At 38.8% G+C, this 25,330-nt stretch overlaps 1 pseudogene; it reads left to right on the top strand.

Annotated features, from left to right (window-relative positions):
- Positions 1-15,521, top strand: part of LOC132044505 (GDSL esterase/lipase At2g30220-like) — a 30,125-nt pseudogene extending 14,604 nt beyond the window's left edge.
- The last annotated feature ends 9,809 nt before the right edge of the window (positions 15,522-25,330 follow it).

Below are 25,330 nucleotides of genomic sequence, written 5' to 3'. Positions count from 1 at the left end.
GAAGGGGCGTCAGTACGAATAGTGTACCGAGTATGTAAGACATGGAAAATAACATAAACAGGAGTATAGATTATAAGTAACAATATCGTGGGGTCATGGATATATATACTGAGGTAAGAAAGTAACCTGTGCATAGGAACACCTCTTTCAGGCCGAATACCATGCATGCTTATTTTTCCCTTTTTGAAAAAAAAACATTTCTTTTCATAGACATAGAAAATAGAATTTATGTCATAGTATCATAGCATAGCGTAATATATCATAGTATTATAGCATAGCATAGTGTATCATAGCACCGAACAGTGTCGGCTCGCCCACATAGCGCCGGAATACTCCGGCTCAGCCATAAATCCCGCGTCCGGGCATCCCGCGTCCGGGATGATATCAAGTCAAGTACGGATACATGCACGTGAGTATAGCCCGGCCCCGCGCGCGCTCCGCCCTTTTTCCCAATTTTCCCCAAATACATTTTTATATATATATATATATACATATATATATATATATATATATGCGGGGGAGCCCAAGGGAAATCATGTACTTATCGGAGTGACGTAAGGTCGGAACCCTCCGATCGCTTTATGGAGTAATCAGGGTCGCTTTGTCTCACCTTGAAGGGACGATAATCATAAGGCGAGACTATCAACATAGAACATGTCATAGCATATCGGGTTATAGACATAGCATAGCTGACATCATAGAATCGTAGGTATCATAGAATCATAGTCCTCATAGGATCCTAGTCATCATAGAATCATAGCCGTTGCTTTAGTCACTAAGACTTTCTATATTGTAAAACTTGGTTTTTGAAGAAAGGGAATATTTTGGAAAACACTTGTAAACTTTTAGTGAGGAAAAGAAAATCATGCATTGGGGTTAAGGGTTTAGTTAAAACAATTCTTATTTAGTAGTCGGAATAATATCCAAAAGTTTCCTTTAAAAGTAATATTGAAATAAACCGAAGGGGAGCCATAGGAGGAAAAGAATCGTGTTTTGGAATCAATGGATTTGTTAAAGCGACTATTATTTAGTAGTTAAAATAATAACCAAGAACTTTCCTTAACTATAGAATGAAAATAAGTCAAAGGGGACCATAGGAAAGAATTCGAGGAGAGTGGGCCCACCTCGGGTCGGCTGAGGTGGCATATCAAATTTACGTATAATACGTTTCATAATGTTTCTTATGGAAGTCTTGGGGTGATCGGGTCTTATTCTTGCAAGTCCTAGGGTGTTTCGACCTTTTTCGTTCCTTTGTTCGAAGCACTTTTGGTTCAATGCCACTTTAATGAATAGTAACTATTTTTCAATCTCGGATTTCTAGAGTTAGGGAAGTCCCCGAGGCGCGAAATCAAGCCTATACGTCTAGGACATGCCAAAGAAAGAAAGTAAGGTCTTACATACCTCTTTTCGCTCCTTATGCTATTCCAAATTCAAGCTCCAACTTCGCCGAATCTACAAATTGGTCATGTTTACCAAACATGATTAGTGCCTTTAGAATTGAATTCTTAAAACAACACTTGGCTATCGAAATTTCGGCAAAGCACTTCCTCCGTAAATACATCATTCCCCAAAATCATCTTAGCCAATTCTCATCAACAACAATCCGGGAATTCAACCCGGCCAAACTATCAATCATAATATCGCAACCATATTAACAATTTCCAATTTCAATCCAAGATACATTCTAACAACTTAATCAATATACTACTTCCATCAAGACCTTCCAACTCCAATGAAAACAATAACAACCTAATAATTCATATACCAACAATATCATACAAGTCTCATTATCCTCCATGCAAGCAAGAACACTATATTCAATTTAAATACTTCAATCACAAGTCTCCAATTTCTACAACTTCACAAGATTATTAGGCATTCATTAGCAACATAGTATTCACAACACAACAACAACCAAAATACTAAATAAAATTGGCTCATCTTCTTTCACCACTCAACACCTATACACGGCTATACATACAACATACCATACGGCCACCTTCCTACATACACAACTACAACCTTTCCAAAATCATTCAACTTCCATTATCAACATAACATTCGCAACAATAACAACCAAACACTAAACAAAATAGTTGGCACATAATTTCCACACACACATACATGTATATATATACACGGCCACCACCCCTTTTTCATATTTCTCATGAATTTCACTTCTTTTTGTATACTACAACATGCAATAATATCCATAACATGTAAAGAGAATAAATTCTTACCTCCTCCTTTAATCCTCCAACTTGCTTGAATTTCCACTTATGAGTTTGTGTTTTTCTTGCTTCAATAACAACTCCACTTTGTTAAGGACCCTTCCATGGAGTGTTTGGGTGGAAGAAAATAATTTTTGAAGAAAAATTTTCCAAAGTTCTTGTGAGTATAGGGGTGGCCTAGCCCCTTATGATTTCTCTTTCTTTTTCTTTGTTCTCCAAGTCTTGAATTTTCTAGAGAATTATGGAATGAAGATGACTTGGTCATCTTTTTTAAATTGTCACTTACACCCCACATGGGCTTGGGCCATGCCCATGGCCGGTTGGGCCCTTAAAATTTTTAAAAAATTCCAAGCCCAATTGTATTTTCATGACAAGTAGTAATTCATAAAACCGTTTTTCAAATTCCAAATTTACCCTTCGTCTTCCTCCATAATTCCACGAGACGTATTGCGAATTTTCCATCATGCCCTTGACCTTTCTTAATAATTCCGCTTCTAAATGCTTCATAAGCCATTCATAGGCTTAACAAAATAAAAATAGGGCCTTGCTTATCGTCCTCCCGCAATTGTCTTGAATTATCCGATCGCACAAAATGCGGGATATAACATCCTCCCTCCCTTTAGAACATTCGTCCTCGAATGTTAAACTGGCCTTATAGTGTATTGTGACACTTTGGGGAGGTCTCCTCCATAGGTGACTCACATATCGCTTAATATATCCATTTTAGAAGCCCGTGTTACTTGTAGGCCGATTAATCATAAGCCAATTAACTTCGCTCTGAACGCTGGCCTTGAGTTAATAAGTCCTTCTTATTGAGACTTGAATTGTCCTGGTCCAATTTAGGTCTAACACATCCTTCTCCCCTTTCTGCTAGTCTAGTCCGTCCCAACCTACACGGCTTCTATCGAGTTCCCAACCCAATACGCTCAATAATATAAGGCGCGATATATATAACATCGTAAAACCTAAATCAGTCGATGTATAGATATTATAGAAAAATACTAGTAATATACCTGGTACGTCATCAGGGGATAGCTCAGGATCCTATCGGCCCGCTAGCACATGGGTATAATACTGGGGTCTACTCGAACTGGGTATGCCTTCTCGGTCTCTATGTCGGTCTGCTAATATCTGGGACCTTTGCACTGGAGGGCGCACCAATAACGGCGGGTCAACTACTACTCTCGTGGGCTGGACCCTACTTCTGCCATGTCGAGATGGGCAGTCGCGCATAAAATGACCCGACCTAGCACAGGCATAGCAAACATCTGTACCCGCGCGACACGGCCCCGCATGTAATTTACGGCACCGAAGGCATCGTGATGCGGTGGTCTCCTCGGCTAGACTCACCGCTATACCGGGAACCCAAAACTCCATAGCCCCGACCGACCCGGCGGGCCGAGCTTGATCTCTATCATACCTCCGCGGGCAATCGCGCATCACATGGCCAATCCGACCGCGTACAAACAAAAACACCTCGTATCTAAGTAACACCGTCCCGAGTGTGGCCTGTCACATCGCGCGCGCCGCGGTTGGGGCGCCCCGCATCGCCGAAGTCGGCTCTATGTCGGAGCCCAAAACTCGGCACTCCGATCCGGTCCCGAATACTCAAAATGCTCCCCGTACTGTCCCCTTCGTACTCCCTTCTAGTCCTTTTTCTCGCGACCCCCATCACCGCATCCCACACCCGTTGTTGAGCCTGAGTGGCTACTATTTGAGTTAACAGAAGGATAGCCTGTCTCATCTCCTGAATTGGAGCCTCAGGTGGGGAAGCTGGAGGTGCTGGAGCTGGAATGGGAGCTCCTTCTTGCTCCCCTAACATCGGCGGAGTGCGAACAGCACGAGAGGTGGCCTCGTTATGGGACTCACCCTCCTCAATATTTACCGGCCTCCGCCTTTCTGCTGCTATCTTATCCTTCTCGGCGGCCGTTGCTTTCATCTTCACAGGCGTCGCTGAAAATGTAACACCGAATTAGAAAGAAGGAAAACCTCTTATTATAGCTCTATCGCACGATCTAGATACAAGGAAGGTCAAATTTCCTAAATGCCCTGTGACCTCCTTGTCTATAAGTGTGGCGCGCTACACACCCATAAACAAGACTCTCTGGACACGGCTCGTAGACAAACCCCTAGACCGACACTTTTCGATACCACTTTGTCACACCCCGACCTTACTAAGGTGTGATGGGCACCCGACCCCATATTCGGAGCCGAGCGAACCCGCTGACTCTTATTGCACGCATGAACTACACCGTTTTTTTTTTTGACTAGCATTAACATACATAGCACGATTATGAACATAAACTAATAAGCTTTACGGTCACACTACACAGCGACGGGAACAATCAGGAGTACAAATAGCTACTTTGTACATATCCGTCTACGAGCCTCTAAACATAGTACACATATACATAGAAAGGGCCGCGTCTTGCCGTGCCCGAATATATATATACACAAAAGTAATACCAAGGGACCGGGGCTCCGAAACATCCGGAGCGCCGCAAAAATCTTCTTTGAGAACTCCTAGGAATCAGATCCGGCTGTCTGCTGACCTGCGCGGCATGAAACGCAGCGCCCACATGAAGGGGCGTCAGTACGAATAGTGTACCGAGTATGTAAGACATGGAAAATAACATAAACAGGAGTATAGATTATAAGTAACAATACCGTGGGGTCATGGATATATATACTGAGGTAAGAAAGTAACCTGTGCATAGAAACACCTCTTTCAGGCCGAATACCATGCATGCTTATTTTTCCCTTTTTGAAAAAAAAACATTTCTTTTCATAGACATAGAAAATAGAATTTATGTCATAGTATCATAGCATAGCGTAATATATCATAGTATTATAGCATAGCATAGTGTATCATAGCACCGATAGCGTAGTGTATCATAACATAGCTCGCCCACACATAGCGCCGGAATACTCCAGCTCAGCCATAAATCCCGCGTCCGGGCATCCCGCGTCCGGGATGATATCAAGTCAAGTACGGATACATGCACCGTGAGTATAGCCCAGCGCCCATAGCGCTCTGCCCTTTTTCCCAATTTTCCCCAAATACATTTTTATACATATATATATATATACACCATAGCATGCAGGGGAGCCCAAGGGAAATCATGTACTTATCGGAGTGACGTAAGGTCGGAACCCTCCGATCGCTTTATGGAGTAATCATGGTCGCTTTGTCTCACCTTGAAGGAACGATAATCATAAGGCGAGACTATCAACATAGAACATGTCATAGCATATCGGGTTGTAGACATAGCATAGCTGACATCATAGAATCATAGGTATCATAGAATCATAGTCCTCATAGGATCCTAGTCATCATAGAATCATAGCCGTTGCTTTAGTCACTAAGACTTTCTATATTGTAAAACTTGGTTTTTGAAGAAAGGGAATATTTTGGAAAACACTAAAACTTTTAGTGAGGAAAAAAAATCATATTGGGGTTAAGGGTTTAGTTAAAACAATTCTTATTTAGTAGTCGGAATAATATCCAAAAGTTTCCTTTAACTGTAATATTGAAATAAACCGAAGGGAGCCATAGGAGGAAAAGAATCGTGTTTTGGAATCAATGGATTTGTTAAAGCGACTATTATTTAGTAGTTAAAATAATAACCAAGAACTTTCCTTAACTATAGAATGAAAATAAGTCAAAGGGGACCATAGGAAAGAATTCGGGAAGAGTGGGCCCACCTCGGGTCGGCTGAGGTGGCATATCAAATTTACGTATAATACGTTTCATAATGTTTCTTATGGAAGTCTTGGGGTGATCGGGTCTTATTCTTGCAAGTCCTAGGGTGTTTCGACCTTTCGTTCACTGTTCAAGTTTTTGGTTCAATGCCTTTGAATGAATAGTAACTATTTTTCAATCTCGGATTTCTAGAGTTAGGGAAGTCCCCGAGGCGCGAAATCAAGCCTATACGTCTAGGACATGCCAAAGAAAGAAAGTAAGGTCTTACATACCTCTTTTCGCTCCTTATGCTATTCCAAATTCAAGCTCCAACTTCGCCAGAATCTACAAATTGGTCATGTTTACCAAACATGATTAGTGCCTTTAGAATTGAATTCTTAAAACAACACTTGGCTACCGAAATTTCGGCAAAGACTTCCTCTGTAAATACATCATTCCCCAAAATCATCTTAGCCAATTCTCATCAACAACAATCCGGAATTCAACCCGGCCAAACTATCAATCATAATATCGCAACCATATTAACAATTTCCAATTTCAATCCAAGATACATTCTAACAACTTAATCAATATACTACTTCCATCAAGACCTTCCAACTCCAATGAAAACAATAACAACCTAATAATTCATATACCAACAATATCATACAAGTCTCATTATCCTCCATGCAAGCAAGAACACTATATTCAATTTAAATACTTCAATCACAAGTCTCCAATTTCTACAACTTCACAAGATTATTAGGCATTCATTAGCAACATAGTATTCACAACACAACAACAACCAAAATACTAAATAAAATTGGCTCATCTTCTTTCACCACTCAACACCTATACACGGCTATACATACAACATACCATACGGCCACCTTCCTACATACACAACTACAACCTTTCCAAAATCATTCAACTTCCATTATCAACATAACATTCGCAACAATAACAACCAAACACTAAACAAAATAGTTGGCACATAATTTCCACACACACATACATGTATATATATACACGGCCACCACCCCTTTTTCATATTTCTCATGAATTTCACTTCTTTTTGTATACTACAACATGCAATAATATCCATAACATGTAAAGAGAATAAATTCTTACCTCCTCCTTTAATCCTCCAACTTGCTTGAATTTCCACTTATGAGTGTGTGTTTTTCTTGCTTCAATAACAACTCCACTTTGTTAAGGACCCTTCCATGGAGTGTTTGGGTGGAAGAAAATAATTTTTGAAGAAAAATTTTCCAAAGTTCTTGTGAGTATAGGGGTGGCCGAATAGCCCCTTATGATTTCTCTTTCTTTTCTTTGTTCTCCAAGTCTTGAATTTTCTAGAGAATTATGGAATGAAGATGACTTGGTCATCTTTTTTTAAATTGTCACTTACACCCCACATGGGCTTGGGCCATGCCCATGGCCGGTTGGGCCCTTAAAATTTTTAAAAAATTTCAAGCCCAATTGTATTTTCATGACAAGTAGTAATTCATAAAACCGTTTTCCAAATTCCAAATTTACCCTTCGTCTTCCTCCATAATTCCACGAGACGTATTGCGAATTTTCCATCATGCCCTTGACCTTTCTTAATAATTCCGCTTCTAAATGCTTCATAAGCCATTCATAGGCTTAACAAAATAAAAATAGGGCCTTGCTTATCGTCCTCCCGCAATTGTCTTGAATTATCCGATCGCACAAAATGCGGGATATAACAATACGGTCCGTATGTTTTATACGGCTAGTATGTTTGGCCGTACAATGCCTAGTTAATCCGATCTCGTTCTCGTCGACTCGTTTGATCTCCAATCCTTATGGAACCTTCTTGACACTTGTTTATCACCTCATTAGCAATATAAGGGATGTTATAACTCTTCTCTAAAGCATCATTAACTTGTTACTTGTAAATCTCTTCCGATACTTACCGTATGCTTTGCTTTCTCTTGGCAACTTTCTCGTCTAACATCGAATGTCTTTGAAATCTTGCTTAGGGTCATCAAATGTCATTCCTTACTTATTTAAATACTATACACTTCGTGCTCTTCGTTAGTTTATTCACTGTGCATCAACGAAAAAAAAATTTGAGGTGTAACAGGAGGTTTATGCTCAGGTCCGAGGAGTGGATCCGGAACGAGTGGTACATGGACACCATGGGTCCCCTGCAGGTCATGACTACTGAGCTATGACATCAGTAGCATGTGTGTACAGTGTGTATTTGGCCAGTGCATTGCATTTCACATCATCACATTTTATTCTGCACTATTATATGCTCGTTTGTTTCTAATTTTTGTATGGATGTTGAATGCCTATTGTAATATAATGATGACCATTGACTGAGTTAAATTGTGGATTAGTGACCCTACCCAGGGTAGGAACTTAGACTTGTGATTATCAGGTGAGATTATTGAAACTTGATAGACTTGTGGTTTAGAAGCTTCATCTTAGGCTATGACTCTGTTATGGAATATTCTGTGACTTGGATTTGAGTATTAAGTGCCTATCTGTTTATCTTATTGATTTTATACTTATATGCGTGAACTAATCTTAGTCGGCCTATGATGCTTACCGGTACATAGTGTTTGTACTGATACTGCATTGCTGCACCCTTTTTGAGTGCATATTGTGTTCTAGAGATTTCATCCAGATTACATCTCTAGCTTGAAGCTAGTTTGCTCGATCAGATCCGAGGGTGAGCTTCTATCCATTCCATGTCACCTGAAGATCTCTCTTTTCAGATGTCTATTTGTATTCCAGACATTATTTGTTATTATAGTTGAGATATACTTTATTCTTTAGACATCGTTGGTAGAGTCTTTGTACGATGACTTTCAGATCTTGGGGGTGTAATAGTTAAGACTTCCGCACTTATATCATCTATTAAGTATGACTTATTTTATTTATTTATTCATCCACATGATCATTGATTGCTTAGTATAAATAACATCACGATTAAAGAAGTTAAATACATGACCACATGACTAATGATTAATGGGTTAATGGGTAAGGGTTCGCCTACTATTGATAATAAGGTAGGTACCCGCACGATCGGTAATTAGGGTCGTGACAACATCCTATATGACTTGTATAAAAGAACTCTCCATGCCTCCATATTCATAGCTTAGGTTGTCATTTGAAAGGTCTTCCGTTAAATATGTATCGAGGGTGTTCCAAAATGATTAACCTTACTTTTTTTCTCACGATATATATGTTCACATTGAAATATTTTCACACATTCCTTATCCTTCTTGTTTACCGAGAGAGGTATAATGTTCATCGTAAAACTTTAATTTAGGTAATTTTTAGAAAACATTAAAACTTGAGTTGATTTCACTTATTTCCATAATGCGTGAAGCTTGTTTCCTTGATTTAATTATACGGCTTGTCTTGTAGTACTTTCCAAAGTATTCTCATTAAAGTATCTTTCTTGTCGATTGGAAAAAATCCGGTTGTTCACTATGTTATTCTTCATGTTGAAGTTGAGCTAATGCTATTTTATTTAGTTGAGCCTATCTTTATCACTTATATAATCATTATTGAATAGTACATCTCCTATTCTCCACATGGTGTTTCTTGAATTGAAAAGATAAATTAACGTAGCTTCAATAACGATAATTGGAGGGTAATCTCGTCGATAGGTCACTCCGACTCTTCTTATGATATCTCTTGGCTACGAGATTTCGCGGCACTTCGGACTTATATATATATATATGTATTTCATAACAATATTTTCTATATATATCATATAACAATATCGATAAGCAATTAAGATGCCCATATAACATATCCCAACTGCACCTAGACACGTTTTTCTTTCAAATTCACAAACTACCGAGTTCCATATACTAGCATCTTTCCATGATTACAAGGACTATATTAAAATCACACAAATCTTCCAAAACAGCCCGCAACACTATAACTTCAACATAGATCATTAAACCTTCATTTTACGTCATAGAATTCATATCGAGATACTGATAATATTGACTCATCCCTTGCTCACCCAAACAGCCCCATTCAGGATATATATTATTATATGATATGGTATGTTATAAGCCTAAACATGAGGAATGATTTTTCCTACGAGCATACGGCTATATTCACGTTGTAGTTCTATTGCCCTCAATGGCTTGTTTCAAGATTGAATCATACCTTCTCTCTATCTCCCCTTTTGTTACTCATATTTTTTGCTTACACGTAACCATCCCTACATATATGAAAACTAGGAGAAACATATTTCCATGATCAATATCATGGGGCTGGTTCGCCTTTTGTGTCCTTTCTTTTGATCATGCCTTTCTTTCTCTTGAAGTTCTAAGGCAAATGATAAGGATGATGCATCATCATCCTCGCCCAGTGTGTGTGTGATCATGTGGCCGGCCACCCACTTTCTCTTCGTTAAGTCTCCAGACTTCACTTTTGGATTTCATGTGCACCTTCCATAATTCATTCTTGGTCCCATATTTCATGAGATATTAGTTCCCATAATTCACTTTTAACTCCAAATTTTTCACACTTCCAATCTCATATAACACTTATGCCTTACAACAAAGAGTAACCTCGTCCTCAACATGGTCGAGTCATCAAATAGGATGCATGCATGTATATACATATATTTAGATGGGGTTGGTAAAGTTGACTAATGATTAATGGGTTAATGGGTAAGCCCTCTCCCGATAATAAGGTGGTTGCATTTTAGTACAACTTAGAGGCTTATGCCTCCAGATTCCGCTTGGTTATCATTTAGTGTTGATGTGTTTTGTTCGCCTTGTCTCACGGTTCACATTGAAATATTTTCATATATATGTTATACCGAGAGAGGTTAATGTTTATGATTTATATTAAAGTTGAGTTGATTTCACTCCCTAATATCACGATTTAAATACGGTTCACTTGTAGACTTTCCGCAATCGGTCGATTGGAAAAAGGGACACATCCCTTCACGGTTGGGGTGTGACATCTTTACAATGATATAATCATTAAAGGCATTCTCAAAATGTTGTCAATGACATATACTTACACATAGTTTAAAAAAAAAGAAAATCGAAAGCATAGTAATATATATATATTATACAAAACTCACAAAAGTAGGCTAGCCTCTATTTTTCAAATCCGTTTCTTTCTCATGCTGGCTATGAGTATATGGGCATCCATACATGCTAACCAATTATATTATCTATGGTTATGAAACGTCAGAAAAAGAACAGACCAAAGTGATGGAAAATATATATGAGTTTGAGGCAATGAATTAATCATTTACTGTCACCGAATTGAAGGATGTTTATGGACATTAATTGGCTCCAAATATATAAGAATGTTTCCGTTTCTTTCCTCTAATGATGTTTCCGTTTCTTTCCTCTAATGATGTTTCCGTTTCTTTCCTCTAATGAGCCGTTGTGTCTCTTAATATTATTCAGCAATGTTACTTACACATAAAAAGTCTTTTGTTAAGAGAGGTGACTTTTGGGATTTATGTAGCACATAATTAATTTTTTAAATGAGATAAAACCCATAAAAAAATATGGAGAAAATAGATAAATATGGATTTTGGCTCCAAATATATAAGATCATTGATGGCATTCCTCTACATCCGTTGTGTCTCTTAATATTATTCAGCAGTTGCCTTATGTCTTTTGTTAAGAGAGGTGACTATATATATGTATATATATTATATTTATATATATATATATATATATATATATATATATATATATATATATATATATATATATATATATATATATATATATAACTTAATATCATTAAAATGTTTATTCTAATATTTCTATAAGAACGGTAGCTCGATTAAATTCCATTCATACACCGTTATCACCATTGTCCATCATTATCAACAACCTCCATTGCCGCCAACAATTAAAAATTACATGCAATTTCCCACCACCAACAACCACCATCCTCTGCCACAACTACCATCACTGTCACTCACTATAATTAATTGTCACTACCACTAGCACTATTTACACTCATCAAGACCAACCACCATTACTACAACAACCACCAATCACCAGGTTATATCGCTAACAAGTCATTACTCACTACCACTATTAGCTATCAATATGATCCAAAACTACTATTAACTCCTACCACCAACAACCATCATCAAACTCTACTACCAATCACCATCACTACTAGCTACAACCCCGCAACCCACCATTAATCAACTTCATGCCCAATCGGCATCCACAACCACCTCTCTAGCCATCACCACCACCAACCACACATAATAATTAAAAAATATTTTATTCATATGTAGTATTAGATTAATTTAGCATTTTATTAAATTTTATATTTATTAATTTCTAAATAAGGATAAGTTTTATATATTCAGGTGTTAGAAAAACAAACTATCTCAATTATTTAGTATTCAGATCTTAATACAACATTTTAAAAATTCAAATATGTAGTTGTATTAAGACGACTTAATATTAATGATAACAAATGAGTCTAGGCTCCTTAGGTGGTAATAAACACAACATTTAAAAAAAAAAAAAAAAAAAAAAAGTCAAATTCAAGAAATCAGCTTAAGCCAAATCAAATTATGAAGAAAAAGAAACCAGTAGTTTTAAATGCATCAGTTATTTTGTGCACCTAAAAAAAAGGCTTAATGCCTTGAAGTTGACTGCATTACACCTGATTTCTAGCCATTTCCAGATTATTCAACATTAAACTATGTTAAAAATAACCCCCAATAGTGTTCCCATTAATAGTCAATAACCCATGATTACTTTTGATATGTAATTCAATCATCTAGCGAGTGTTTTAAAAGGCGAGTTTCGGGTTTCGCACCGGGGCTCGCTTTGGGGCGAAGCAATGGCAAAACGTCCCGGGGCTCACGAGCAAGGCTTAGTTCCGGTGGGGCTTATGCCCTAAATGCCCTATTGTACGCCCTAAACACGTCTAACGCCCAATGCTCGGGGCTTGCCTAACACTTCTTACACAAATTATATGTTAAATTCATTAATTAAAATCGTTGACCCTCATACTTCTTTAACAAATGAATGATATCTATAGAAATGAGAAGATTGGGTTTAACTCAAATATCAAGTCGTAATATTGCATATTTACTATTTGAGAACATCGTGAGGTTCAATATCACTTAATATTTCTTTTAAAATACATAGCTGAATGGTACATTTTCACTTGCCATTGGTCTTTTGTCTATGTATAAAAATTATCATATTTTATTATTTCGCTATTTGAAAGTAACTTTATTTTTATTTATGAAGGAGTTACGTTTTAATTATAATACTGATAAAGTTTATTGATTATTTGCTTATAAGGAGATAAAATGAATAATATGATAGTAAAATTTTTGAAGAAATTGTGATTTTTTTATTGTTTGAAAATTAAGATGTTAGAGTTGATTTGCATTTCATAATAGCTTTTATTTCATTGTATTGTTTATACTTGTAAAATTATTTTACATATATTTACAAGTTGTAAGTGGTGTATAATAGATTGCTTTGATTAGTTTTTTGTGAGGTGCGCGCGCGCGCGCGCACACACACACACACACACATATATATATATATATAGAGAGAGAGAGAGAGAGAGAGATTTCATTTAGAGAGATTTCATTTATTTACAATTTTTTAATGTAATTTTACCTATTTAAAAATATTTATTGTAATTATATTATTTTATAAAATATTAAAAATTAAATACGTAAGAACATGGCCGTGCCTCGAGCTTACGCCTCGCCAAGGCATACATAAGACCCCCGCCTTTTAAAACACTGCATCTAAGTAATATTAGCCTCATTGAATAAGGAATAAGTTGACTCTCAATAATTGAAAAAACAAGGGACCATAGCGTTCTCCAGCTTTCTTTTGCCCTTCATTAATATTGTTTAATCCGCAACTGCCACACAATTATGAGGTCTACTCAACTACTAATACTTTCAGATCATTGAATCTCTATTTTCTTATGCAAGATTAGGCACATTCATTTTCCTCCAAGATAAATTTTAGTACCATAAATAGGAAAAGAGGGTAAAGATTAGCTCTAGTAAAGCATAATTTTAATGCCATTTGTTCAACTATGACTGTCAAACTTTTCTGTTATTTCCTAATGAACCTGTTCCAAATAAGAGCCCTTGCAAGTATTTTCTCAACAACCAAGAACACCTAATTAGATTTTGTCCATGGCAATTACCTGCTTTCTTTTCATCCTCTTGGTGCAACTTTGCACCATATGCTATGGAAAATCCCTGCCCAAGTTCCCTGCCATCCTCATCTTTGGAGATTCTACAGTTGATACTGGCAACAACAATTACATCTCTACCATATTTCAAGGTAATCATCTCCCTTATGGCAAAACTTCCCTGGCCGAATTGCAACTGGAAGATTTTCAGATGGAAAAACTTGTTCCTGACTTTATGGCTTCCATGTTAGGCCTTAAAGAATATATTCCTCCTTTCCTACAACCATATCTTTCAAACCATGATCTTCTAACGGGGGTCAGCTTCGCATCTGCTGGCTCTGGATTTGATGACCTAACCACAGCAACATCTAAAGCAATCCCCATGTCCCAGCAAATAAAATATTTTGAGCACTACATAGAGAAACTCCAGGGGATTATTGGAGAAGAGAAAGCTCAGAAACTTGTCAGTGCTGCTTTGTTTGTTATCAGTGCAGGGACTAACGATTTCATCTTCAATTTCTATGATATCCCAACAAGGAGGCATCAATTTAATATAACTGGATATCAAGATTTTTTGCAGAGTCTGCTCCAAAACTTTGTTGAGGTAATATAATTGACACTCTATATCAATATATATAATCCTATTGTGAGAAAAAGAAGATCATTTGTTGTACATAGTCTCATTGTTAGATTACGCTTTCAGGATCTATATAATCTTGGATGTCGTAAGATGCTTGTTGCTGGGCTTCCTCCTGTTGGTTGTCTTCCAATACAAATAACTGCAAAGTCCCTATTTTTGAGGAAGTGCATTAAAGAGGAGAACTTTGATGCTCAATCCTATAATGCGAAACTTGCTAGGCTGCTAAAAGAAATACAAGCAGCACTTTTCGGAAGCAGAATTTTGTATTCAGATGCATATCATCCCTTCATGCACATGATCAAGCATCCAAAAAAATATGGTAGGCTTCCACTCCCCTCAACTAAGCAATACACAACAAAAATATATGTATATGTATATATATGAAGAGATAGCATCACCTTCACTCATTTAAAAGATCTGAACTACTCGATTTTACAGGATTCGTGAAAACTAGACGTGGTTGTTGCGGCAGCGGCACATATGAAGCAGGTCCATTCTGTAACAAACACCGTCCTGTCTGTAAAAATGCTTCGAAATACTTGTTTTGGGACAGTATACATCCTGGTGAATCGGCCTACCGGTATCTTTCCAATATGGCAATGAAGAAACTATTGCATCATAAGATATCACATAACAAATCATTAATAGACTTATACAAACATCAAGTTCCTTATAAGTACTGAGGAACTGAAAACAGACAAAAATTGTATCGAAGCATGACCTGCTGCTGAAATCTTCTATTAGGATATTCTTATTAAATATTGATATGAATGAAGTCTGCATGCTTAAGTAAGATTAAAGAATTGCTTAGAAGAAGGTTTGTTTCTTGTCCGGTAAGATATTGACTTCTCATCAGAGAAGGTTTAGTTTTGATTTATTGCTTAAGATTGGAATACAGATGGACGACCAAAGTTATGTTCATTTCTAGAAGTAGTAATTACCCATAGAACCACAAATTTCTTCCCCACACAAGCAAGCCAGTCCAACAAACTAATAACACCTAAGATAATGACACTACATTCCAACAATTTTCTTATGGTTTCTATTAGTATGTACAATAAGTATTAGAGGACACGATATGTAATGGCCATAATGACTATCATTACATCAACATTTACAAAAATTCTAATAGCTAAACTAGAATACATATATGGTACAAGAGATACATTCACTTGCTTAAAGACTTTGCTCTCACTTCCTCCCACTGTTCCCCTGAAACAAGTTAGTAATTCGAGTTTCAAGATCCTCCACACTAAACTTGATATACATCTCTGCGTGACTCCCAGAATCGGGATTATTCTGAAACCTTCTAATAAAGTAGTGGTATGCTAGAGACAAACTCCCTGCTACAGAAATCCTTAAATCCTCCGTTGGTTGCTCACAAAGATTATCCAAGTTGATTGAGTTTTACATATTTAGTCAAAGTAGGAATTGAATAAATTAAGCTGTTCCTTCAAAGACCTAGTAGGCGACATAGTATTATCATCAACCTTCAGAGCTCCCAAAACCTTACTCCACAAAATTTGCTAATAATTTACATGATACTGCCTAACTTTGGTTGCTGGTTTTCATATCCAATCATCACCTAAAAAGCAATCCCAACGCACTATCTTTAACCTTCTGAATAATATATCTTTGTTATTCATCATAAAAACATCCAACAAAGCAGAGTCCTTGTACAACTTTGATTTTGCTTCTTGATTACTTCTCAAGCAACTCCATAATCCATGCCATTTGAACACACCCTAACCAGTAGGAATTTTGCCAAACTCAAGTACCGACAAATTTAAGGTTTACAACCACCCTTGTAAAACCTAAGAAAATGTTCCAAACAGTCCCGCCTCTACTCTGTTAACGGTCGACAATTCCAAACTTTTAGGTCCACTTCAATGACTCTGCCCAGTCAAGGAAGTCCCTACAACCCAGTAACACCTATTACACAATTCTAACAAAGGTAAATAGATGGAACCACAACCAGAACATAACTATTGTAACCAAAAAATTAATGATAAATCTTGATTAGTTCGGGTTCCTCATCGATGTGTAGTTGGCTCTCTAGAGACTAATGTGTTGACTGTTAGTGTTAGTTTGTGTTATTGATGGGGAAGTATGAGAAGAGGTTTGGTAAATATATTTTCAGTTATTAAAATGATTGGGCGTGATTAAAAAAGTACCTATTCCTAAAAGGTTTAAATTAAAAGATGTCTATTCCTAAAGGGTTCAACTCTGTTGATTTGAACGAACACTTAGGTATTATAAATATTTGATTATTCCAAATGAAAAGAACAATCAGATTTCTCTTAATTTGTTTCACTTCCAGTATAAATCACAACATTTTATTCTTATGGGAAATTCAAATTAATTGCTGAAACTTGAATTTCTTAGGCTTTGTAAAATTCTGGAGGAATTTTGCCACCATTAATTTGGGAAATGCTGGGCAAAATTTTAGTCAACTTTGGAGGCACATATCTCATAGTATATGTGGAGTTTTAAGGTGTTTCAAAATTCTAAAATGAAGTTCGTCTAGTCTAGTTTGTAATGCAACAAACCGTTCATTGATAGGACATCGGAGTAGAGAATTATAGACGTTACAAAGTGAAACCGACTTCGGCATTTTTTTTTAAAAGGGACAGAAACCTCAATTTTTTCAGCACAAAAATGTCCCAAAATTTCCAGAAACTTCAGCCCCCAAAAGGGCTCTTATTCTCACATGGAATTGAGGATTTTGTACAAAATTTCAAGCAACCAAATGCTAACCGAGGTCCGGGCAACGCGTAGGCGCGATTATAATTTTGTTTTGTGTTAAAGTGAGTTTAAAGACAAGAAAATGATGAAGATTTGGCTACTTTCATAAAAGCAAGGTATGAATCTTCAAATCTCTCTCTTTATTAAGTTTGATTAAGGAATAAATGCAAGAATAGAGTTATAGTTTGTTGTGTTGATGTTGTTGGATTATGGATTGAGGGTTGAAGAGAAATTTGGATGGAAATACATATATTTATCTTGTAGGATGTTGAGAATGTTGTTATTGATGTTGTTAGTATTAATTTCGACTTCTTTACGGAAATAAAAAGTTATTAATTAGTCGTATTCCAAGTTGGTTGGTTGGGAAATTTAGAAAACAGTGTGTGGGCTGTTTTATGGCATATGTTGGTGTTGGAAATAATGTTATTACTATTGGTTTTGTTGTTGATGTTGTTGGTTGTTGAATTGGAATTTCGGGCTAGGCACATAAACAGGGGAAATGCTGCCCGAATTTCGACAGAATTTAAAAGGACTTTCATTAAGTATTTAAGACGAGCGTATGACGATGATCCTAACGATATTATGGATGGTTCTATATGTAGATTACGAGGCTACGAATAATTCTTAAGCGAATTGCAAGATAGGAAATAGGTCGAAAGTCGAGAATTTGTCTTCCAGGTATGTAAAGCTCAACCCTTCTTTCTTTTGGCATGTCTTAGACGGGATTAAGGTATGACATGATTTGTGCCTTGGGGTAACTCCACTCTGAAGTTTTGAACATGCTTATGATTCATATGTGCCTCTTAATATTAGCATTCTTAATATGGTCGTATTATGGTTCTTATGTCTTTTGGATGATTGGATAAAAAAATGTTGCGTAAAGAATTTTGTTCTTAAAAGATTCTGTAACTACGAACGACCATAACTTTCACATATGGTCTCGGATTGCTATGAAACGTTCGTAGAAGTTTCTATAACGAGTAATGACTTTAACTTTCATAGGCGGGCCCGGATTGGGTTGACTCTCGTCCGTGGGTCCCGCGACTTTCCTTTGTTTGGTTCTAACGACCTATTTTTGAAAGAACATAATGTGGCTATGATTCCGACCCCGAGTATGATTACTTACTTATCTAGTGAGTCTGAAATGAGGATTTACTTACTTATCTAGTGAGTCTGAAATGAGGATTTTATGCATATGATTTTGATACGTAACTATGATTTCTAAATTTCTATTTGGTATGTTCCCGAGAGACATTCGGAGAAGCAGTTTGACTATTGTTTGGCTTTTAAATGAGGGTTTGTTTGATCATTCTGTTGAGTGGTAATGATGATTTATGTGCATATGGTTTCTCGGTTTGTAAATGATGTGTTTTACGAAGTATGATGGGTATTCGAAGTATGATGTGTATTTCGAAACATGATGTGACACAAGTATGATGTGATACGAAGTACGATATGATGATATGATGATTACGTTTACCGAGGTCGCCTTTGGAGGGCCGGGACACGTTATATGATGTATATATGTGTATTACGAGTGTGATCGGTTGGCATCGAGCCGTTGGTGGGGGCAAACCCAATGGTGGGGCAAACCCGGTGGTGGGGCAAACCCAATGGTGGGGCAAACCCAATGATGAGGCAAAATTTCACATTGGTTTAGGCAAATCCCACATTGGTTTAGGCAAATCCTGTTGGTTTAGGCAAATCCACCATTTGGTTTAGGCAAATCAGTTGGTTTAGGCGAATCCCACATCGGTTAATGTCACCTCTTATGATAAGTTATGATGTTATGATGTGTTACGGTAAGCATATGATGATCATTTACTTATGTCACCCAGTCCCATTATGGGCCGGATATGATACATGACGTTGATATGCATGATACGTATTTCAGGAGTAAGCATTTTAGTATTCTGATTATTATATTTGTCTTCTGTACCTCGTATGTATGATTTGTATTTCAGATGCAAGCACTTTGACATTCTGGTTATTATGTTCACTTTCTGTACTCCGCATTGCGGTTATGATCTCGTTTTCCGTATTTCATGCTTTGCATACTCAGTACATATTCCGTACTGACCCCCTTTCTTCGGGGGCTGCGTTTCATGCCACGCAGGTACCCACAGATGAGTAGGTGATGTTAGCAGAAGATGTTCCAGCTGGATTGGCGAGCTCCATTTCCTTCGGAGTGCTGCCGAGTCAGAGTATTTTCGTTATGACAGTTTGCCTTATGATAGAGACTTTGCAGACAGAGTCGAATGTATGATACGTCAGTTTTGTAAGCGGCTATGTAAGCCGATGTATTATTATGCATTATGTCACGAACTTCATATGTTTACAGATTTCATACGGTGCTAGTTTTATTTGAGTTGGCAAAGATAGAAAGGCATGTTTGTTTTTCGAAAATTTTCATTATGTACTTATGTCATGTTTTGCGAGCCCAGTATGGTTATGAGTATCCCGAGAGTCAGCGGGTTCGCTCGGCCCTAAGTAAGGGTCGGGTGCCCATCATGCCCTATCGGAAATTAGGGTGTGACAAATACACAGCCTAGCCCAGTTCCTGAAGCATCGCAATAAACAACATAACCGTCCAATCCCTCTGGAAGTGTTAGGACTGGCGCAGAAGTCAATCTATCTTTTAGCTCTTGGAAACTACGTTCACAAGCATCTGTCCATTGAAACTTTGCTGATTTCTGGGTCAGCTTTGTGAGTGGTGCAGAAATAGAAGAGAAACCTTCAACAAATCTCCTGTAATAACCTGCTAAGCCCAGAAAGCTACGAACCTCCGTAGGAGTTGTGGGCCTTGGCCAAGTTGTGACCTCAATCTTTTTGCTATCTACCCAACTACCATCGGCTGAAACAATGTGTCCCAAAAATATCACTGAGTTTAACTGACTCATACTTAGAAAATTTTGCAAATAACTCTCGAGTTTGAAGAACTCCAAGGACTTATCCATAAAATGATTCGCGTATTTCTGCCTCGGATCTAGAATACACCAAGATATCGTCGATGAATACTATCACGAATAAATCTAGGAAGGGCCTGAACACACTATTCATCAAATCCATAAACACTGCCGGTGCATTAGTTAGCCCAAATGACATCACCCGAAACTCAAAATGGCCATATCTTGTTCTGAAGGCTGCCTTAGGGATATCTTTCTCCCTAACTCTCACTTGATGATACCCGGATCTCAAATCTATCTTGGAAAACCATTTGGCACCTTGCAATTGATCAAATAGGTCATCGATCCTCGAAAGAGGATATTTATTCTTAATCGTCACCTTATTCAATTGCCGATAATCAATGCACATTCTCAAGGAGCCGTCTTTCTTTCGGACAAACAATACGGGTGCTCCCCACGGGGATGAACTAGGCCTAATAAAGCCTTTCTCAAGCAAGTCTTTCAATTGCTCCTTCAACTCTTTCAATTCTGCTGGAGCCATTCTATAAGGAGGAATAGATATAGGCTTGGTGTCTGGAAACACATCAATAGCAAAATCAATCTCCCGCTCGGGAGGAAGGCCTGGAAGCTCTTCCGGGAACACATCCAGAAATTCATTCACTACGGGAACTGACTGAAGAGTCGGCGGTTCAGCTTCTACATCTTGAACCCGCACTAGATGATAAATGCAACCTTTTGTGATCATTTTCCTTGCCTTTAGATAGGAAATAAACCTACCCTTTGGTGACGCCGTATTTCCTTTCCAATCTAAAATTGGTTCTCCCGAAAATTGGAAGCAAATCATTTCATTCTACAATCAACAGATAGCATACCAAGAAGCCAACCAATCCATGCCCATAATGACATCAAAATCCGCCATTTTTTAACTCATGCAAGTCAATCATAGTATGATGGTCACAAATCACAACTATACAATTTCTATATACTCGGCTAGCTATTACCGATTCACCAACGGGCGTGAACACCTCCAAAAGATTTGATTGACTCCGGTTTGACTCTAAACTAACCTGCAATATACGGAGTAACATATGACAATATGAAGCCCCCGGATCTATCAAAGCATATACATCATGAGAAAATACCGATAATATACACTGCGACAACATCGGAGAAGACTCGAAGATCTTAGCGTCCGGCCAAAGCATAGATACGATGCGCGGGGACCGCTAGGGCGGGACTCTCCCCGCAACGCCACGCTTGTCCGAGGCGGCACATGTGAACTCCCCTGGGGCGTATGGATGATGGGGCCCGACTTCGACCCTAAAGGGGGGTCCTACCTGCTACAAACCCGGAAAGGGCAATCACGCTAATATGGCCGGTGGATCACGTGAATGGCAAACCTCGGGCCCCGGAGGCCCCAAACCCCGAGTAACTTCCAGGCTAAAAACATCGGGCATGGGTGGCCTGGGGCCGACCCGAATCCCCCCGGGCCCAAGAACACAAAAAAACTGGGGCTAACCCCGGGGGTGGGTAGATGCTCAAATCTCGGCCTAAAATGGTGGGGCGCCCCCAACCCAAGAATGGTTTGGGTTGCCCTAAAAAAGCTTTTTTTCCCCCGTTCATGCTCGCTGGGGAAACCCGAAAGTTGAACCCCGATACCTTTTTTCTACTCCGTTCCCCCTTTGTTTTTTAAGGCTTTCTTTTAAATTTTGAGCATGGGCTTGTTGCGTGAATTTTGTCCCAAAGGGGAAGGGGCCAACACCTTCCTTAAATTTTGGGGGGCCCTTTCACCGTCGGTGCCTGGTCCCCTTACCCGGCCCCCAAGGCCGAAGCATGCCTACCAAAAATTTAAAAGGGGAAAGGTTTCCCTAGACCCTTTTCTTGCTTCCTTGCCCTAAAATTTTAAGAACATCGGCTCCAGCTCCCCGAACACGGGGAGAAATAATGCGGGGGGCCCCCCTTTTCCTTCCCATCCGGGGGGTCCCTTTTGGCCCCCGGTAAAATCCAAAACGAGCCTTAATAACCGCAACCCTCATCGGTTCTTTGCCGTTGGGTTGCCAAAGCATGTACCCAACCGAAGTGTCCTGGGCAGAACCATCGAAAAAAGTTCGGGGTCCTCGTCGGGCTTTGACCCCAAAAATTTTGGGGGTTAAACAAATTTGAAATCGCGGGCCCCCTTCCCGGCCCAAATCCCCTTTTTGTGCTTTGCCCGGGGGTGCGGGCGGGAACCTTAATTAAAACAAATGAATGGCCTCTTTTACATCTTTTTTGGGGTCCGGTGGAAAGGCCCGGGGGTGCTAGGCGGGGGGGAGAGCTCCTCCCCGCTTCCAAAAAAAGGGGGCGAACGGGAGGAGCGAGATTGAACCCCCTGCGGGACTCACTTTCCTCTCCGGTGGCGGTGCTCCCGACAAATTTTCGCCCTTTTTTTGCCCGGGTTTTTTTAAAAACCCCTATATTTCGAGCGGTTTGAAATATATAACACACGGTTAAAAAGGGGTTCATATCCCTGGCTACTAAACCCATTTCCGGGAAAAAAAGGGCGTTCTTCCCAAAAAAGCCCCATATTTTGTTTATAAGTTGGCGCCAAACACCCCCCTAACCAAGACCCGCGGACAGGGTGGGAGACACGCCGGGCAGAAGCCCTCGATCCCTTTTGTCCCCGACCCCCGGAGGGCCCGGCCGGGGCCGGGTAACCCCCCCGGGCCTTTTTTTTACTTTCCCCTTACTCAGGTAAAACCCCATGGGTAAATCATACTTTTCATTCATCTATCTAATCTCGTTTGGGTGACAAATTTATTTATATCTGGGGGTTGGTATGCCCTTCAAAGGACTTTAAACCGGGGGAGGGTAACAAAATAATATCCAAAAAATTTGGCCGACAAAGGCCCAACACGTCTACCCGTATACACGTTCACGAGCCTCTGAAGAAAAATTCCCTATCATATAGGCGGGGGGGGGGACCCCGCCGTGCCCATAAAATGTACACAAAAAAATCATACCGGGGACTCCAAGGGGAAAAAGGGGCTCCGTATGTACAAAAAAAATGAAGCCCCCGGGCCGGGTTTTTCCCCCCGGCCCCCGCGTGCTGACGCGGTGTCCCAAACAAAAGGGCGTCGGTCGAAAAAATGTCTTGGGGAAAAGGAAAACATGATCAACATCAAAATGAAAACATAATAGACAACGTATGGAATAGCATGGGGTGGGAGATAATAGTATAAAAGGGGGTAGCACTTACTTGCTTTTTTAAGGGCATTCCATTTCTAGTGAATATCGGTGCGCTCATCCCGCCCGTATCGTATCCCCTATCCTACTCATTTTCCTTTTTATCCTTTTCGTATTCTTTCATAGTTAAAATTTATCTAAAATTTTATATAATAAATTTCTATACATAGTCTTTACATAGCATTTACATATGTAGCAATTTGTACTTTTTGATGTCTATACGTAGCATTTATCGCTACCCGACCACAAAGGTTTGGGGGTTTCTATACACAGCCTACCGAGGGTCGGTGTCTACATCACCCTACCCAAAGGGTGGGGGGTTTCCGTCCCCAAAAAGCCGGTGGTGTGCGCGCATTATATTTCATATCTTTTTATTTACCCCCGTATAAATGGGGTTCCATAAAAGATAAATAGGCACATATACATATAAGCCCATAAGCATTTCTAGCTCTTACTATCGTGGGTTCATTCTCTATTTGGATTCTACCCTATAGGGAACTTGAAACTTTTTATCATATCGGGGATCATAAGCTTAGTAGCTTTTAGAATAGGATCATTGGAGGTATCATAGGCCCCATGAAGAATGGCTATTTGGCCAAAAAACCATGCCATATGAAAGAAGGGGTTGTTACATACCTTTCTTTTAATTATTCTATCAAATTTACGTTTTCCAATGACAAGTTTCCCACCTTCATTAGAGTTACACTATCATTAAAGGGAAAACGATGACTTAATTTCATGACTAAAAGCTAAAAAAATTTGGGCAGCATCTCCTTTTTTTTATGACTTACCCCTTCTATATAAACCCAAACTTTTAATAATAACATTAAAAACATCATCACAAAAGCCTTTATTCACCTACTTATCCTTCTTTACAATTTACTTAAATCCCCCCATATTCATGGTCATATCCCGGGTTACGTTCATTCATATACAATATCTATTCCCTTCTAAAAATCATTTTTTTAAAATGATTATAATCATAATGTATCAAGAATCATCTCAAACCCCAAAAATTTACTCAAAAATGACACTATTCCCCCTTCCTGACCCCTTTTTATGCCCTTTTACAATCCAAGTGTTTTTTTCAATTACCTTAAATAACATGGAAAACATAATAAAACTTACCTTAGATGGTGTACGAATGAACCTTGGGTCAAACACCCATTAAAACAAAACCCAGTTTCACCCTTCCCTTTGGGTTTTTGTCTTGGATGAACTTTAATGGGTTTTTATACTTGATTCACTTGGTTTGATGGAGTTGAACAATAATTTCTCTTGAAATCTTGTGGGAGAAGTGTAGAAGATGTCTAGAGAGAATGGTTGTGAAAGGGGGAAAAGAAATGAAATAAGACTTGGGCCCTTATTAAATACACAAATCGACCCGACCGGGTTTTTACGGACCAATACGGTCCCTATAATTTTCTTGGGATGTCGGCCGTAGATTTGGTCCCGAGGAAAGGGGTGACATTCGGGCTGAAAATGCGGTGAACATACGTGTCACACCCCGGCCTTACAAGGGTGTGATGGGCACCCAAACCCCCATTCGGAACCCAGCGAACCCCATTTTTTTTGCACGCATGAACCAAGTTTTTTTTGACTAGCATTAACATACATAACGATTATGAACATAAACTAATAAGCTTTACGGTCACACTACACGGGGACGGGGGCAATCGGGGGTACAAATAGCTGTCATATCGTTTCGAGCCTCAAAAAAGCCCTATAC

Source organism: Lycium ferocissimum, unplaced genomic scaffold (assembly GCF_029784015.1).
Source record: "Lycium ferocissimum isolate CSIRO_LF1 unplaced genomic scaffold, AGI_CSIRO_Lferr_CH_V1 ctg4670, whole genome shotgun sequence".
NCBI classification, from domain to species: domain Eukaryota; kingdom Viridiplantae; phylum Streptophyta; class Magnoliopsida; order Solanales; family Solanaceae; genus Lycium; species Lycium ferocissimum.
Note: the sequence above shows the minus strand (reverse complement) of the source record. Positions and strands in the feature narration are given on the sequence as shown.